The sequence below is a fragment of the Littorina saxatilis genome, unplaced genomic scaffold (genome assembly GCF_037325665.1).
Source record: "Littorina saxatilis isolate snail1 unplaced genomic scaffold, US_GU_Lsax_2.0 scaffold_142, whole genome shotgun sequence".
In the NCBI taxonomy this organism is placed as follows: domain Eukaryota; kingdom Metazoa; phylum Mollusca; class Gastropoda; order Littorinimorpha; family Littorinidae; genus Littorina; species Littorina saxatilis.
In genome coordinates, this window is record NW_027128835.1 from 205,446 (window position 1) to 220,000 (window position 14,555).

Sequence of the window (14,555 nt, forward strand, 5' to 3'; positions counted from 1 at the left end):
CTGCGTAATTGACGCACTGAAATCACGCCGAGATTTTCACTCACTGCGTCAACTGCGCAGGTTTTGACCCCTGTGAAGAAGCTTCCGTGCACAGCAGACACTATTTCCGAACGTCACCACTGAGGTGCGTTTCCGAATGCAAAGTCACAAGTATACAACGCTAGCAAAATCGCGTGACGTTCACTACTACTGTGTAGCGAAATAACTAACTTTGCAAGCCAAGTTTTCCTTGCCTTCAGTCGCTAGTTTACACACGTTAAACTTTGAGAAAAATCCTAGATAAAATGTGACTCCCTAAAATTCCAAAATGACTTCCAGATTTTTGGACAGGGGGTCATCATGACTTTGTTTTGAATCCTACAGGAAGCTCTGATGTGGGCAAAACAGGACCCCTGTCCACTTGGTTTGACGCCAAATCAGACTCTTGGCTATATATGTTGATCGTTAAAACTATGTACAGAACATGTGGATTCATGGGCTGAGACTAGCAGTGATTCTACATCATATTTCAGATCAAAGTCAAATAGCAAAGAAGGTGTGCAGCAAAATCGACTGAAAAACACCAGGTATCCACTTGGTTTCCAAACAATATGCCGAGATGACATCACTCGCCTTTCTTTGTTTGTATCGGTGGCTGCGGACCCTCGTCTTCTTCACAAGGTGATTCAGCATCAGCATCACTACCGTCTTGTTCACATTCGACTGTTTGTCCTGGTAGAGCAAAAGGAAAGAAGAAAATTTTACACATTATTTAGGATGGGAATTGGAAAAAGTGAAAAAGGCGGAAATTCACCTTTATGATCCCCCCCCCCAAAGTGTATGTTTCTGGTAACGTGACTAAAAAATATAGGGTAGGTAGGTCGGGAATCTTTTTTTTTTAAATATCTTTTTAACTTATTTTGTCAAAAAACAGGATTTTTTTCCTTCGAAAAACCATTTTTTTCTTGTTTTGTTTTAAATGCAAACAAAGTCGAGTCGGCAGGGAAAATAGGTAGGGTCGGGTGACCAGAAACATACAACTTTTTTTGGGGGGGGGGGGGGGGGGGCGCGCTTAAGGGTGATTTGCGGGTCAATTCCCATCCCTGATATTTCTGAACATCCCTCTGTTCTGTCCTTATGGTGCGCCAAATTGCTGACCACAAATTTCATAACCCATATTAGACTGAAAATCTGAGGCCTGATCTAGGAACGCTGAAGAAGAAGAAGAAGCTATAACCAGGGGTGTGGTTTGGTGTCAGATATCGGTCCTAGACCGGAATTTTTCCTAATTGTCCGAAAAATTGTAATCCAGTCAAATGTCCGTCCATTTACATGATAAGCCGGTCCATGACCGCTCAGTTTGCTATAAAATCGGTCAGACCTAAAACCGTTTATTAAACAAGATGGCAAATAAACTTACAAGCTAACATATATATAGAAAACGATCGCTCGTATTCGTCCTCATGGTCCAATTGAGATTATGTAAACATGGCCTCCATTGAATCCCTGATTAAAAAAAGAAACATCAAAGAACTCTGGAATGTTTTGGGAGTAGGGGTAGGGTTTTGGTAGATGAACAGGGAAGTGAGCAATACGAGGCCACCGATCTGTTGGCGTCAGAATCTCAACCATCGGTATCGGGTTTGGGAGAAGAATCAACCCAAAAAACAAGCGAAAGAGGTTCTTCAGTCGGAACACAGCATCAGTCTGTCTTAGTCTGCCTCAGTTATCAATGCAACAGCTCAACCTACAGTCCCAGGAAGTAGGACAATCTTCAATTAACATTTTGTTTTCTCCAAAACAATTATGTAGTGTCACCATATTGGTTTGTTCTTATTTTTATTGTCAGTTCATTACTAGTCAGAAGCTGATTGAAGGTTAGCTGTGTTTGTGTGCTTTCTCATTTGATAAGAGAGAGAAAGAGAGAGAGTTTTTGTAACATTAAATGTCCTTAAAATATATGGAAACGGTCAAATGACCGGAAAAAGTTTTGTTGATCAGGACGATTTGTCCGACCATCAAATTTTCTAGCTACACCTCCGTATAACTCTACTTAACTGCACCAAAATCCACTGCACTGAAAAACGCCAGGTTTCATGTTTTAAAGAGGCGACTCCTGGTATAAAAGGAGCCAAGCTCCGCCTCGTTCAGTATGTTTGGGGAGAATGAGCTCGTCACTTCAGAAAGAAAAATCAAAAATTATGCCAGAAAGCAGTAGTTTTTCGACACGAAATGTGTTCGAGTTTTATATAAAGTAGTGACGAACACAATAGCACACAAACTTGGATAGAACACAAGGCACATGCATGCAAATGGGGGGGGGGGGGGGGTGGGGGGGGAAGAGAGAGAGAGAGAGAGAGAGAGAGAGAGAGAGAGAGAGAGAGAGAGAGAGAGAGAGAGAGAGAGAGAGAGAGAGAGAGAGAGAACGAACGAATGGCACACACACTGTGTGAGAATAAAACACAGAAAGGGGGTGGTGGGGGGGTGGTTGGAGAAACCCCGAGTAACAAGAAAAATTCCGAAGCAGCTTGTACTCTCTTATCTTCGAACAAACTCAGCTAGATACCAAACGGTCAGTGTGCGGTGTAACTGGAATGTTTCTAGTTCAGATACGTCAGCTCCTACACATCTCATAGCAAACGCCGCTCTTCGATTTACGGTGTTGACAACAGAATTGCCAACAGGAACCTGGGGGGAAGAAGAGAAAGTTTGCTGCCTATCACAGTGTTGATTGACACAATGGAAAGCAAAGGTGCTTGCTAGACCCTTTCTACTTTATACAGTTGCACAGCATGAAAGCAAAAGCTATACACACTAAATTTGCTGAAATGTTGTCACCTAGAATTTTTATGTCAACTATTCTGTTCCCTGCTGGAGATTCCACAGTCAAATTTGCATCATCAGTTTCCTCACTCTCTTCACACTCACTGTCTGATTTATCTTCTTCCTCATTACCAGACTCCTCACTACTACAATCAAAGATCAGTTTGTACAAGGCAGGGTTCTCTAGTTTTTGTTCCGATCGAGTGGTACAATCTGCTGATTCACTTGTAGTTGTACCAAAACTTGAACTTTCAGCACTTACAGTTTCGTCACTCGATGCTATACTTTCGCTGTTTTGATTCGTCTGCTTCTTCGTGTGCTTATTTCCACAAAATTTGCGTTTCTTGGGCTTTGAAGGCCCATACTTTTTATCCCCGGGCATAGTCTTTACCAAAACAAACTGCAATACCCTAAAATACACTCAACACAGCTGCACACAATGTATCTTGAAAGTAAAATGAACACAGCATGTCGCGTGTAAACAGTCGGCCATTTTGAATGGCAGATAGGGAGGTGCCCATCGTTTCAGGTTTTCAAGGGAGTAATCCTTGTTATTAGGTACAGAAGGAGAGTGACTGAATGTTATTTTTTTACTGTTTTGGGTCGCCATTTTGGGTGTTGTCAGCACCACACCCACCCAACTAAAAGGCTATTATCTCAAACAATGATTTGTTTATGCAAAATACAATTGCAGCACATAAAAGATGAATAATGTCTGAATAAAATGAGCCATAACAAAGGTATGTATCTGAAAAATGATGTTTTGGCAAAATTCTGGGCGACCCTAAAATACAATTTATTTACCAAAGAACATACATTTTACCATTAACAGTGATTATTTGATTATCATATTGTTATAGCAAGCGCCAATGGCGTCAACTGAAGTGCAGGTGCACTCACACGACAGCTAAAATTGACATCGCACGTCTCTCTGTGGTGTGGTATACCATGTCACGGAAGCCACTTGTGAGCCTCTCAACATAATTTATGTGATTTTCAAGCCATTGTATTCGCTCCAACGAAAGTCGGTATCTATGTCAGTATGTGCAGCAAAAATTTGGTAACAGACATTTAGAAAGGTGAGGATTCCGATAAGCAGAAGAACTAGGCAACAATTTTGACTGAAGGTCCCCTTTAACTGCATGGGTACGAAACTTTGTATGCAAGCTCTCTGTGTAAAATCACTAATAAATCAACCAATTTACATTAATGAGTCACAGAACTGCAATAGGAGTAACCACACAAAGCACTTGACACTGGTTGACACTGAAACAGTCTAACTGATGACAGAAAATATCTCTTTTATCCCCCCCTATATATTGTCAAACTGCAGACTCAAACACAGAATGAAACCGAGAAAGCAAAACATGTTTAGAAAATGACATTTTAAGGCTGTAAATCACTAAATCAGTAAATGTCTCGAATCGACTGGGTAAATATTTTGTGTCCTAGCAACTTTTGATTTTGGGGGTATGCATGTCTAATTATATCTAATCATGTCACGACTCACATTGTGGTTTTATCGTGTTAGGTTAATTATACCTGGTAGCAATTGCAAAAGGCGTTCATGTTTAGAATTAGATACCTGTAGGCTCATGCTCAGGTCTTCTGAAAAGGGATGCCATGACCATGCGATGTCCGTAAGTGTAGTGTGGAAAGTACACATTGCCCGTGTCATTTTTTTCCCCCATCTGCACAAATACAAAACGCTTAAATAAGTTCCATTTTCAGTAAACCTTAAACAAAATCCCTTGGGCCCATCCATTTATTTTGTTGGCTAGCTCTGGTTGATGAGTGATCCGGGCAGAAAGATAAATACATATATTGAATAAGTTGGCCAGTCGTTAACATGCAGTTTGAAAATTATGATGCTGTTACAGTTAGTGTTAGGATTTCCACACAGACCACAGTGCCATTGGATATTTGAGTCACCTAATTCTTCATACCTGTCATCGGGGATACCTAGCGTGGAACCAGTGGCCACATGTCTCACATTATACGCCCTTATCATCCCAAGTACGTAACTGTGACATCACAGTCCCCACACGGTGACGGTTAGTGCGTATCAGAAGGGTCACCTGACGAGGACAAAAGCGGGGCCTGGTTCTGGTGCATAGGAGTTCAAAAGTAACAGGATGAACAGATACAGTTTCACTTCCACAGATCTTTTCCTTTCAAAAAGATTAAAAAAAATACTACATCTTCTAGCATAGCTGCAGCTGGCAAGTGCATTGGTCACAAGGCTAAGTCGTGTGTTGGTGCTTCGGAAGACCATTTTCCTCGCAAAACCAGTAAGGTGCAAGCTATTGACACTATCCAGGCGAGTGGCCTCTGAAACTACTAGTAGACTATGACCCAGTAAAGTGGTGACTACGAACAGGACGGTAATGCAAGCCATTGCTCTTTCACTCAGCAGCGTCAATCACCAAATCAGACTCATAGTCAATCAGAACAAAAGCGGGGACCAGCATACTCACAGAGTCGCTCTAATTGCCTAGAGCTACATTTGGTATCCAGAACTGTCTTAACTCTTATATTGGGACAGGTATTGGTAATACGCTGAAGATAATTATGGTGTGATACTTTGACTCGAACAAGCCCGTTGTGGCTGTCTTCTTCGACGCAACAGCATTGGGTTTGTCTCGTCAAAGTATCGAAATACGATCATGATAATCAGTGACGAGAGATGATGCATGCGTGTCTTCCAAGCCCTGAGACTTTCGCTGTGAACGTGGGATCTTTTTCGTGCGCATGTGTGCACACGTGGGTGTTCGGACACGACCCGATGTTGATTTCAGTTTCGCTTCTGACAGTCACACTCACAGTACAGTATAACTATAATTTATAAATATATAAGTTTTATTTACGTTTGTATTTCTTCTTCGTTTCCTTAAATTTAACAAGTAACAATTAACAAGCTGTTTAACGTTCTGTTGTTGTTAATAAATATATATAGATATTAAAATCTCGAAGTCCATACATGATGTCACAGAAAAACCAGCCACAAAGTGCAAAAGAAAAGTTCGAAACGACGAAAGAGCTCGCGCTCGCGATCTCGTAGCTGAGCTAGTTTCAATTTCTCCACTCAAAAGCTGACACCTCAGACGAGTCTGTTATCCGAAATACCAAGCACAAGTTTCGATGTAGAATTACTAAATGATACTATTTGTCAACAAAATATATGCACTAGTGTCAGAAAAATGGTTTAATATGTTCAAAAGTTTCGAGTCGAGTTCCCGATTTCTGGAAACACGTGCGCATGCAAGTTCGCTACTCAGTACTTGCTGTAACTTCAAGTAAATCTTTGTAACCCTATGTAATGTTATTACCATTCTTCCCAGCAAAGCACACAATTGACAACAAGTCAAATAGTAGTACAAGAAAGAAATAATACTTGATAAATAAGTTAGATAAAGAACAAATCAAAGAAAGCAAAAATGACTTACCGCATGTCTGAATGAGTTGGACGCCATTTTCCCGGTTGCAGGGTCAGAGCAAAATCAAGCCGTATATATCTTCGACATTTTTAATCTTGCACCGAATGAGGACTCAAACAGATTTGTTTTGGATTAGTTCTTTAGATTGTAGGTTAAAAAGCTTAACCCTGATTTTTTTTAAAATATGACTCAATTGTTTTTGAGATTTGGAATAAAAAGGTGTGGGATCCATAAATTCCCTTTTTTACATAATGTACATATTGAGTACAAACTTCAATTTACATTAAATCTCAAACGGCAGATATTTTTAATCCTAGTAAAGGGAGACAGTACACTTTATGATGTCTTGCTTATAGTAACGCAATGATTACCTCCCTTCTCCCTTCTCCCGCTTTCAAATTCGTATTTACCTTAGGTCCCCCGATCTCCGGGAGACGTATCCTCAAAATGTTATAAAAAGGGGGGGTTCGGGCTCCCGATGGGGGACTTATACCCCCTGTAAGTATACTATATATATATATATATATATATATATATATATATATATATATATATATATATGTATAGGTTACAACACGAGTGGTTTTTTATATGGCTTGTATTTCAGTCAAGACCCAGCGGATGAATATCATCGGGAGACACGAGCCTCTGGCGAGTGTCTCTCGATTGATATTCCCGCTGGGTCTTGACTGAAATACAAGCCATATAAAAAACCACGAGTGTTGTAATCTGTATATCCCATTCTACCATCAAACACAAAGTGTAGACTACTAGCGGCACTGTTGCGATCTGTGCAGGGTAAAACTGTTGCCAGCGAGACTTAGCCCTTTTGCAACCTTAAACTAAGTGACCGTCGCTGAAAAAATAAAACGAATGAGTGCATCGATAAGTACGCGGTAACACTACTTTCAGACCATTTAAAAGCTTTAAGTAAAGGTTCATAAGTTGCAAGAAAGTAATGAAGTCGAATAGAAATTAATTTAGTTGAAGCGCACAATTCTTTTGTTTTGCGTTTCAGGTCGGCAGAACGGGCGAAACGGGTTTGGGACCCATTTGGCTTACTCGATTCAGAATTGATTCCACGTTGTTTTTCTCGAACGTGTGTAATTAGGCTTATTGACAGAGAAGCAAATCTTAGGGAACAAATATGTAGGTTTAGATTTAACCATTTGCTCCCTATTTGAAATGTATCTACGTGATAAACTGTTTTGCGAGTGTGTTTGCATGGATGAACTTAAACTGGTATGGGTGAGAGGAAAACGCGACCGACACGTCTGTCACCGCCGATTGATTGCATTTTGAAGGAATATGACTGGATTACGGAAAAATATGTGGACTTACTGCAGAGCCAGGCAAAAGAGTAGACTTGCTCGCAAAACACGTGAAACAGCCGATGTTTGATAGCTGAAGGCGCACACCGGCAAAACACACTACCGACAGATTCTCAAAAGTCGTCTGCTAACGATGCAAGGGGAGGGTACTCGTGTTTTTGTTTTGGTTCGCTAGCATCTGGTTATCTTGTAAGTTGAATGTTCGTTTTTTTCGACCTGCATTGCTTTCATAATGAAAGAAACTTTTGCTTATTGCATCTCATACATCAGATCAGTTCTGAGATTCATTTTTGCGTGCAACTGATATGGTTTTCTGAGCCGTGCAATACGATTTTAGAACTTCATACAAATGTGTCACATTGTTCGGCGCGAGCGAGGTCAAAGGTCGGGAGGAAAGTAGTCCTTTGCCCAAATCGGAATCTGCACTATCATATATTTTTTGGAGTCCATGATGTATTTATTGAGCTATAAAAATACAACATATATACCCATACTGAAGTAACAGAGACAAAGAAGGGAGGTCATGGGATATATATATATATATATATATATATATATATATATATATATATATATATATATATATATATATATAAAACATCAGAAATTGTGAAAGAAACAATTGAAAGTCAGCAGAGACTTTCTTCCGAGATTTGTTAAAATCTCTTAGCAGAGATAGAGAGAGAAATAAGTATCCCTTCACAGACAAAGTCCCTTTGTGGGGGACGTATCGCAAGGTAATCTAGTCCTGAGGAGGACCATTGTATTTGTACCTGGACCAGACACGTGTTTCGACACTATTGTGTCTCATCAGTGGTCAGGTGGTACTGATGGCGAGAGTTGTCAACCCATGGTATCCAACTAAGAAACAAACCATTCTCTGAATGGTAGCTTCTGTTGGCATGGGAGACTACCCTCATCTGACAACCCCAAGAGGATATCTGTGAAGGGAAACACTTTGATTTAAGGCCAAAGTGTAGAATTGATATTTATTAAGAAAGAATTTAGAAATTTAGACAAGTTTTAACCAAGAAATTAGGTTAAAACAAGGGAAATTTGAAAAAGCCTAAAGGGAGGTAACTCTGTACCAGCCTGCAGATCCAGAAATGGATACGCGAACAAGTTAGATCTAATTTTGAAAAGGTTAAACAGGAAAAGCGGTCAACTTTTCACTGCTGTTCAACACAGGACTTGGTAAAGAAGAAGTTTTCTGCTTTGTTCAATTGGATCGCTTTAAAGGCGATGCAACTTTCACGGTGACCACATTATAAAACATCAGAAATTGTGAAAGAAACAATTGAAAGTCAGCAGAGACTTTCTTCCGAGATTTGTTAAAATCTCTTAGCAGAGATAGAGAGAGAAATAAGTATCCCTTCACAGACAGCCTATTGGGAGCATCAGACCCTCCTCAAGGGGGACCGAGATTTACAGAGCAAAGTCCCTTATATATATATATATATATACAGACTGACAGACAGACAGACAGACAGACAGACAGACATACATGCAGACAGATAAACAGACGGACGGACAGACATACATACATACAGACAGACAAACAGACAGACAGACAGACAGACAAGACAGACAGACCGAGAAATAAACACAGATAAATACAGTTATCAATGCGTACCTCTTTTCCAAAACAGAACTCCGACGAATACAGCAAGGATAGTAAGTACAAGCAGTACAAATCCAATAACACCACCCATTATATAAATAACGGTTTGGGGTGGCGAAGCAGTGGTCGTGGGTGTCTGAGCTGCGGGAATCGAAACATCAGAAACAATGTCAATCAGTGTGTCAACCCATGTATTTCAGAAGACACAAATCAACCGATGAATAAATCAAGAAATACCAATGTCATTACATCCGTAGTAGTCCAATTAATATTATTTGTTTTACTTGTGTTTTATATTATGTTCTGTATTTTTGTAATACAGTAATTACTTGAATTTAAGGACTCAAAAAACATATAATGTACGATCATTGCTGCATTCATCAAAAGAGCTTCTCGCAACGCTGGCGTGGCGATGGGCAGTTTGTGTGATTGCATGCGCCTTTCTTTGATTGGCTCGTAGCGGACCGTTGGAACTGACCTGTGCGGCGGACAGTGCCCCGCACACAGCTTAGCTTAGCGTCACTACGCAAGATGCCAGCGAGCTGAAAGGTCAAGTTTTTGTATTTGGTGAAAATGTTTTATTTCTTTGTTGGTTTTTAACGATGTTACAACGATGTTACAAGCATATGTTTTTGGTCATTCCATTTGCAGACGGTTGCGGGAGTGCATTGAGTCGGGATGCGATCCTCGCATGCGTCCTGATTTCAAACTTGATAGCCAAATGTACGTTAACATTGTGGGCAGGGGAGGCTTACGCGCCGGATCCAACTACTTGCGAAATATTTTTCGCACTGCACCTGACGTTGTGATCTTACAACTTGGGGGAAATGATTTCAGGTTTGCAGAACCTATGGATGCTGAGGAGTTTGCCTTGACGATGCTGGCATTCGCTGGCCTCCTCCATGGGATTTACACAGTTAAACAAGTTGTGGTTTGTGGCATTCTGCCTCGCTTCAGTCCAACCGCCGATTACAGAGGATCGCGGGGCTTATCGGCCACAATACAGCAACGCTATCACGCCTGGGCCAGATATTAACGCCAAATTGGCAGAACACAGTGCTGACTTGCATTACGTCACGGTTTGGTGCCATGACAAGTTTCAATTTCAGGAGGAGAAAAGAGGCTTGTTTGCGGCCGACGGCGTACATTTGTCTGAATAGGGCAGTTACATAATGTATCAATCGGTACGAGGCGCTCTGATCGCGGCCAGCAAACGCTGTACACGTGTACGAGCCGCGCTGACAGCGTGACCTATTTGGCTGGAGGCAGACAGTCTCCAGCGCTGTGTTTGTGACCAGACTCTCGCAGAAGCACTGACGGGCCGTGTACCAGCGACCTACTTTCCGATAGGTTACACGGTGAAGGCTCAGACCAAAGAGCTTACACTCTTTGCTCAGACTTCTGGGGTGGTACACGCGTGGCGGCTATTTTTAGCCAGGGCCACGCTGCACCTGATATTTTGGGTTGCGTTGACGCCTAGCGGCGTCGGAAGCCAGTGGTCATCGGCTGCCATCCGAAAGTCGCTTGTTCATTTCAATGCTTGTTATTCTCTCAGGTGCCAGGAGAAAAGGTTCCGTACAACTCTCGCTTACTCTATTACACATGTCGTATGCATTGAGCGATTACTTCCCTTTGGTTATTTGATACACTTTTATTCCAGTTGCTCGAACACCAACAGCCTTGTTGTTTTATCCACTTTTATTCCAGTTATCTTGTATGCGCTTGAAAAACTTATATATGTGGGGGAAATGCATAATTATGATGTTTTCTCTCAAATGTTTTTGGGTGTGCTGGATACACAGCCACACGTTTCTGCGCTTGAAACACAGCCAAGGGGTTTTCTATGGCTCAAAACACACATTAACCACTTTAATTCCAGTTGCCTGAGCACCAACAGCTTGGTTGTGTTAACCAGTTTAATTCCAGTTGCCTGAGCACCAACAGCCTCATTGTTTTAACCCCTTAATTCCAGTTGCCTGGGCACCAGCAGCCACAGCTCCAATCGTGTTTTGTGTGCGCTTGAAACACAGCCACAATTTTTATGTGCTTTAAACACAGCCATTTTGCGTGCGCTAGAGACACAGCCACAACTTTTCTGCGCTTGAAACACAGCCAGTTTATGTGCGCTTGAAACACAGCAAAAATTATTAGGTGCTTGAAACACAGCCATGTTGAGTGCGCTTGAAACACAGCCACACGTTTTGCTGCATGACACTCAGTTTAACCACTTTGATTTCAGTTGCCTGAGCACCAACTGCCTGGTTGTGTTAACCACTTTAATTCCAGTTGCCGGAGCACCAACAGCTTGGTCGTGTTAACCAGTTTAATTCCAGTTGCCTGAGCACCAACAGCCTCATTGTTTTAACCACTTAATTCCAGTTGCCTGGGCACCAGCAGCCACAGCTCCAATCGTGTTTTGGGTGCGCTTGAAACACAGCCACAATTTGTATGTGCTTGAAACACAGCCACACGTTTTGCTGCATGAAACTCAGTTTAACCACTTTGATTTCAGTTGCCTGAGCACCAACTGCCTGGTTGTGTTAACCACTTTAATTCCAGTTGCCGGAGCACCAACAGCTTGGTCGTGTTAACCAGTTTAATTCCAGTTGCCTGAGCACCAACAGCCTCATTGTTTTAACCACTTAATTCCAGTTGCCTGGGCACCAGCAGCCACAGCTCCAATCGTGTTTTGGGTGCGCTTGAAACACAGCCACAATTTGTATGTGCTTGAAACACAGCCATTTTGCGTGCGCTTGAGACACAGCCACAACTTTTCTGCGCTTGAAACACAGCCAGTTTAGGTGCGTTTGAAACACAGCCACAATTTGTAGGTGCTTGAAACACAGCCATTTTGAGTGCGCTTGAAACACAGCCACACATTTTTTGGCATGAAACTCAGTTTAACCACTTTTATTTCAGTTGCCTGAGCACCAACAGCCTGGTTGTGTTAACCACTTTAATTCCAGTTGCCTGAGCACCAACAGCTTGGTTGTGTTAACCAGGTTAGTTCCAGTTGCCTGAGCACCAACAGCCTCATTGTTTTAACCACTTAATTCAGTTGCCGGGGCACCAGCAGCCACGGCTCCAATCGTGTTTTGTGTGCGCTTGAAACACAGCCACAATTTGTATGTGCTCGGAACACAGCTATTTTGCGTGCGCTCGCGACACAGCCACAACTTCTCTGCGCTTGAAACACAGCCAGTTTAGGTGCGCTTGAAACACAGCCACAATTTGTAGGTGCTTGAAACACAGCCATGTTGAGTGCGCTTGAAACACAGACACACATTTTGCTGCATGAAACTCAGTTTAACCACTTTTATTTCAGTTGCCTGAGCACCAACAGCTTGGTTGTGTTAACCTCGTTAATTCCAGTTGCCTGGAGCACCAACAGCTTGGTGTGTTAACCAGTTTAATTCCAGTTGCCTGAGCACCAACAGCCTCATTGTTTTAACCACTTAATTCCAGTTGCCTGGGCACCAACAGCCACAGCTCCAATCGTGTTTTGGTGCGCTTGAAACACAGCCACCAGTTTGCTGCGCTCTAAACACAGCCAATGTATGTGCGCTTGAAACACAGCCACAATTTTCATGTGCTTGAAACACAGCCACAAGTTTTATGTGCTTGAAACACAGCCTTTTTGCGTGCGCTTGAGACACAGCCACAACGTTTCTGCGCTTGAAACACAGCCAGTTTATGTGCGCTTGAAACACAGCCACAATTTTGATGTGCTTGAAACACAGCCATTTTGCGTGCGCTTGAGACACAGCCACAACTTTTCGGCACTTGAAACACAGCCAGTTTAGGTGCGCTTGAAACACAGCCACAGTTTTTAGGTGCTTGAAACACAGCCGTTTTGAGTGCGCTTGAAACACAGCCACACGTTTTTCGCATGAAACTCAGTTTAACCACTTTTATTTCAGTTGCCTGAGCACCAACAGCCTCGTGGTGTTAACCACTTTAATTCCAGTTGCCTGAGCACCAACAGCTTGGTTGTGTTAACCAGTTTAGTTCCAGTTGCCTGAGCACCAACAGCCTCATTGTTTTAGCCACTTAATTCCAGTTGCCGGGGCACCAGCAGCCACGGCTCCAATCGTGTTTTGTGTGCGCTTGAAACACAGCCACAATTTGTATGTGCTCGGAACACAGCTATTTTGCGTGCGCTTGCGACACAGCCACAACTTCTCTGCGCTTGAAACACAGCCAGTTTAGGTGCGCTTGAAACACAGCCACAATTTGTAGGTGCTTGAAACACAGCCATGTTGAGTGCGCTTGAAACACAGCCACACATGTTGCTGCATGAAACTCAGTTTAACCACTTTTATTTCAGTTGCCTGAGCACCAACAGCCTGGTTGTGTTAACCACTTTAATTCCAGTTGCCTGAGCACCAACAGCTTGGTTGGGTTAACCAGTTTAGTTCCAGTTGCCTGAGCACCAACAGCCTCATGGTTTTAACCAATTAATTCCAGTTGCCGGGGCACCAGCAGCCACGGCTCCAATCGTGTTTTGTGTGCGCTTGAAACACAGCCACAATTTGTATGTGCTCGGAACACAGCTATTTTGCGTGCGCTCGCGACACAGCCACAACTTCTCTGCGCTTGAAACACAGCCAGTTTATGTGCGCTTGAAACACAGCCACAATTTGTAGGTACTTGAAACACAGCCATGTTGAGTGCGCTTGAAACACAGCCACACATTTTGCTGCATGAAACTCAGTTTAACCACTTTTATTTCAGTTGCCTGAGCACCAACAGCTTGGTTGTGTTAACCTCGTTAATTCCAGTTGCCTGAGCACCAACAGCTTGGTGTGTTAACCAGTTTAATTCCAGTTGCCTGAGCACCAACAGCCTCATTATTTTAACCACTTAATTCCAGTTGCCTGGGCACCAACAGCCACAGCTCCAATCGTGTTTTGGGGCGCTCGAAACACAGCCACCAGTTTGCTGCGCTCAAAACACAGCCAGTGTATGTGCGCTAGAAACACAGCCACAATTTTCATGTGCTTGAAACACAGCCACAAGTTTTATGTGCTTGAAACACAGCCTTTTTGCGTGCGCTTGAGACACAGCCACAACGTTTCTGCGCTTGAAACACAGCCAGTTTATGTGCGCTTGAAACACAGCCACAATTTTGATGTGCTTGAAACACAGCCATTTTGCGTGCGCTTGAGACACAGCCACAACTTTTCGGCACTTGAAACACAGCCAGTTTAGGTGCGCTTGAAACACAGCCACAGTTTTTAGGTGCTTGAAACACAGCCGTTTTGAGTGCGCTTGAAACACAGCCACACGTTTTTCGCATGAAACTCAGTTTAACCACTTTTATTTCAGTTGCCTGAGCACCAACAGCCTCGTGGTGTTAACTAC

The 14,555-nt window shown here is 42.6% G+C and overlaps 1 long non-coding RNA gene across 1 annotated transcript in view; it reads left to right on the forward strand.

Annotated features, from left to right (window-relative positions):
* The first annotated feature begins 13,257 nt into the window (after nt 1-13,257).
* The window catches only part of LOC138957163 (uncharacterized), a 3,166-nt gene continuing 1,868 nt past the window's right edge, over nt 13,258-14,555 (forward strand). The window contains exon 1 of the long non-coding RNA XR_011452949.1: nt 13,258-14,555. This exon is cut by the window's right edge and continues 721 nt beyond it. This is a non-coding gene — a long non-coding RNA (uncharacterized lncRNA).